Here is a 4,373-nt window from a genome sequence, read left to right on the forward strand (position 1 = left end):
CAGGAGGAAAAAAAATGCACATTTGATGACTGAAGAGAGGTGTATGGACACAACTGGGGACTACTTTATAGTATGTGCATTCTACTCCCTGGGGTTTATGCCTAGGATCAGATTTGGATACATGTGTAAGGATATGTCAGCTGTGCTAGCTAGTGGATATACTTAGACTAATTGAGTTCATTGGTAGAACAATTGAATGGGGGGGGCGGAAGGCATTGAGGGCAATCATGAATGTCAGGGACAATGGAGGAGGAAGATGGGACATGGCAGAGGGTGGGGATGGGGAACCTAGGATGGCAAAACAAAAGGCAAGGTATGCAGGACACAAAAATTGGGAAATCATTTGCTGAGAACCAAAAGGAGATGGAAGGACCTGGCAGGTCGTGTGGTGGCACTGGACTCCCACATGGTTGACCAAGGTTCGAGTCCTGGATGTGGCAGCTTACTTTCTTACTTTCCTTTTTTCTCTCTCTCTGATCAAATTAAAAAATAAATAATAATAACAAATAAAATGAAATAAATAGATAATTCTTTTAAAAAATAAAAGGAAAATGGATGATAGTCCATTTGATGTCCATACATCAAATGTTCCTCAGTCTTAGAAAGGGCGAGAATCTTTCCCCAAGCTGCCTGAAAAAATCTCGAGGACATGATGCTCAGGGAAACCAGTCGATCACAGAAGGACCAAGGCCATGTGACTCCAGTTACACGGGGACCCCAGGGAGTCAGAGTCAGGGAGCCAGAAAGTAGAAGGAACTGCTGGGTCTGGGGGTGGGATGGGAGCTGGTGTGTAATAGGGGTGGTTTCAGTTCGGGAAGATCGAAGCTGTGGAGATGGGTGGTGGTGGCGGCTGCATAACAGCGGGAATGTTCTTTCTTTTTTGAAATATTGCTACAGGGTGTGTGCAATTGCCGGAGAGAGAGAGAAATCACCCCCCAGGGCAGATGGCCACGCTGCAGCGCCTTCTCCTCCAGTCTCCTCTTGGGATTTTAGACACACACACACACACACACACACACACACACATGCACACACACACACGCGCCCAGCAACATTTTCAAGCCACCAGTCTGGGACTCTAACTGTGCAGTAAGTCCTGTGGAATCCAGTGCCTTAACCTCCATGTACCTGCTGACCTAAGAACATGAATGTTCTTTTTGTTTTCTTTCTTTCTTCTTTTTTTCTTTTGGAGAGGTTTTTGCTATAGGGTGTGTGTGTTTGTCAGACAGACAGAGAGAGACAGAGAGACAGAAAGCGAGAAATCATCCCCCAGCGGGGATGGCCACGTCGCAATCCCTTCTCCTCCACAATCCCTTATCCTCCATTCTCCTCTCAGGGTCTTGGGCACACATGCACACATGCCCAGTGTGAGTTTTAAGCCACCATAGTCCACTACATGGGAGTCCAGCGACATAGCCATTATGCTAACTGCTGGTCCCAATGTTCTTATTTATTTTTATTTATTTATTTATTTATTTATTTATTTTGACCAGAGAGAGACAAAGGGTGAGAGTGAGAGAGAGAAGAAGTGAGAAAGCAAGCCACCAGATTCAGGACTTGAACCCTGGTTAGCCATGTGAGAGTGTCCAACGCCCCAACCACCATGCCACCTGCTGACCTCAGAACATGAATGTTCTTAATGTCACAGAGCTGTGCACTTCAAGATAGCTAAATGAGGGAACCAGCAGTTAGCGTAATGGCTATGTCGCTGGACTCCCACGTAGTCGACTGCCGTTTGCGTCCCGGACCCGGTGGCTTAAAACTCATGCCGGGCGCGTGTGCATGCTTGCCCAAGATCCTGAGAGGAGAATGGAGGAGAAGGGATTGCAGTGTGACCATCCCCCCTGGGGGGTGATTTCTCGCTTTCTGTCTCTATGTCTCTCTCTGTCTGTCTGGTGAGCTCACGCGCCCTATAGCAAAAACCTCTCCAAAATTTAAAAAAAAAAAAGATAGCTAAATGGCATATTTTATGTTATGTCTCTCCCCACCCCCCAAATTAAAAAGCAATAAACAGGAAGGGTTGTCTCCTCAGTGGGGGTGGATGGGAAGCAGCTGGGGGCAGAAGCACCCCTTCCTGAATCTCCCCTGTCATCCTTTCTTAGGAGACGGGTCCTCAGCCCATGCTCCACGGCTGAGGGTACCCTGCTGTGGCAGGAGGTAAGGCACCTGTCAGTGATGAGAATGGAGCTGCAGCTATTGGACCATCTGCCCAGCAGGGGGAGCCACGTGAATGGGAATAGCTCTCCTTGCGGGCTTGTCAACAGCCCAGGGTCTCACCCCAGAGCCTGTGGAACCACTCAGGGACTTCCTGAGCGGGACGCGTGGGCCTAGGAGTGACTATGGACACCGAGTGGTACCAGGTAGAATCCTCCAGGTCCAAAGACCGTGAAGGCCGAGATGCTGTGCACTCCTGTGGGTACTATTTGAGTCTTCTAAGCAAAGGGCCACTTGGGGGCCGGCAGGTGGAGTGGTGGTTAAGGAAAGACCGTGAAGGCCGAGATGCTGTGCACTCCTGTGGGTACTATTTGAGTCTTCTAAGCAAAGGGCCACTTGGGGGCCGGCAGGTGGAGTGGTGGTTAAGGGCACTGGATTACCACATGGCTGAGCACGGTGCAAATGTTCTTTTACAGGGATTTAAGAGTAGGAAGAATTACAGGGCAAATAGTCTATCAGTCAGGGTTCGATCAGGAGAGATACTATGCAGAAATTTGAACTGGGAATTTAGTTTACAGAATCAGTCTGTAAGAGAGAGAACCCCTAAAGAAGTCAGGATCACACACATGGGGCACTTCCTGAAGGAGCAAGCCCCAGAGGCTGGCCTTTCTCACAACGCAGCTCCTCATAACCTGTGAGACTCTACTTGCAGGAGTGGACACCAGCCCTGTGCAGGCTGTGGGGAGCGCAGGAGAACAAGAGTAAGGGCCCTGGCTGCCAGAGAGTGGGGCCCAGGACAGGTCACAGGGCAGCCTGCTGGCAGTGGTCGCAGAGGCCCCTGGCATTCCCTGGGAGACACAGTGGCTTTGTGAAGTCAGGGGCATTCTTGGGGAGGGATCTTGGGGAGGTGCCTGAGCCACGCTCTAGTACCTGATCTTCACTGCCTGGCCTAGCTTGGGGCGTTGGTCCCAACCACTGGTCGGCACTGACCAGACTCCCCATGGCTGTGTAGGATATGAGGTCCTGTCTGGCCTGCCCCCACCCAAGGACCCTATCCTATTGTCCTGACCTGCAGGCTGAGTACAAAGGCCCCTGGAACTGTGGGGTTGATCTGGCCTGAGCCTCTCTGTGTAGGGTGGCAGGCTTCTGGGCTCTGGGTAGACCCTGCCCCTAGGCTGTCTTAGGTGTTGCAAGGGCCAAGGAGCAGTTGGCCCCCGAACCCTGACCTGGGGGTGGCTGGCCTGCCTTGGGCAGGGCAGGAAGGCTGACCAAGTTTAATGGGTTTTAAGTCTCTCTCCCACCAATACTGGCTCTAATCTGAATTTCTTCAGCAAAATGCATGGAAAGCTTCAACCCCTCACAGGAGGGAAATAACATAGGTCCTGTCAAGTCAGACAGAGGCCATTTGGCCTGGGGCAGGCTCAGAGAGGTGCGGCTGGGCCCAGCCTTCAGAACCGCACAGACCTGACCCAGCCAGGGACAGGGGGACAGAGATTACTGTCCCTGCTAAGTGACCAGTGGCCCCTAGTGCTCTGTGACGCCAGGACCTTGTCACTTTCCTACCCCTCCACATGGTCATAGTTTGGTCCCTTGTGTGTGCACGTGTGTGTGTGTGTGCACAGCAGCCACACATGCTCACTCGCACTCACACTGTCTTGGACTCACAAATGTCACACACATACCATAGGTACATACACACCGTTCACACACTCACACCACACACCACACACACCACACACATCGCACATAACAGACACAGACCAGTCACATATATCACCACTCCCCCCTCCACCCTCCATCCCTCAACACACAACACTGCAGGGATCCCCTCTCCTGTCCCTGGGAGCTCTGGCTCTGAAGGTGCCCGGCTACTTAAAGGCCCTTCCCGCCATGGCCCCCATCCTCTCCTCGAAAACCTCTCCAAAATTTAAAAAAAAAAAAGATAGCTAAATGGCATATTTTATGTTATGTCTCTCCCCACCCCCCAAATTAAAAAGCAATAAACAGGAAGGGTTGTCTCCTCAGTGGGGGTGGATGGGAAGCAGCTGGGGGCAGAAGCACCCCTTCCTGAATCTCCCCTGTCATCCTTTCTTAGGAGACGGGTCCTCAGACAGTGCTCCACGGCTGAGGGTACCCTGCTGTGGCAGGAGGTAAGGCACCTGTCAGTGATGAGAATGGAGCTGCAGCTATTGGGCCATCTGCCCCGCAGGGGGGGCCCC

The sequence above is a fragment of the Tupaia chinensis genome, unplaced genomic scaffold (genome assembly GCF_000334495.1).
Source record: "Tupaia chinensis unplaced genomic scaffold, TupChi_1.0 Scaffold144150_1, whole genome shotgun sequence".
NCBI lineage: Eukaryota > Metazoa > Chordata > Mammalia > Scandentia > Tupaiidae > Tupaia > Tupaia belangeri.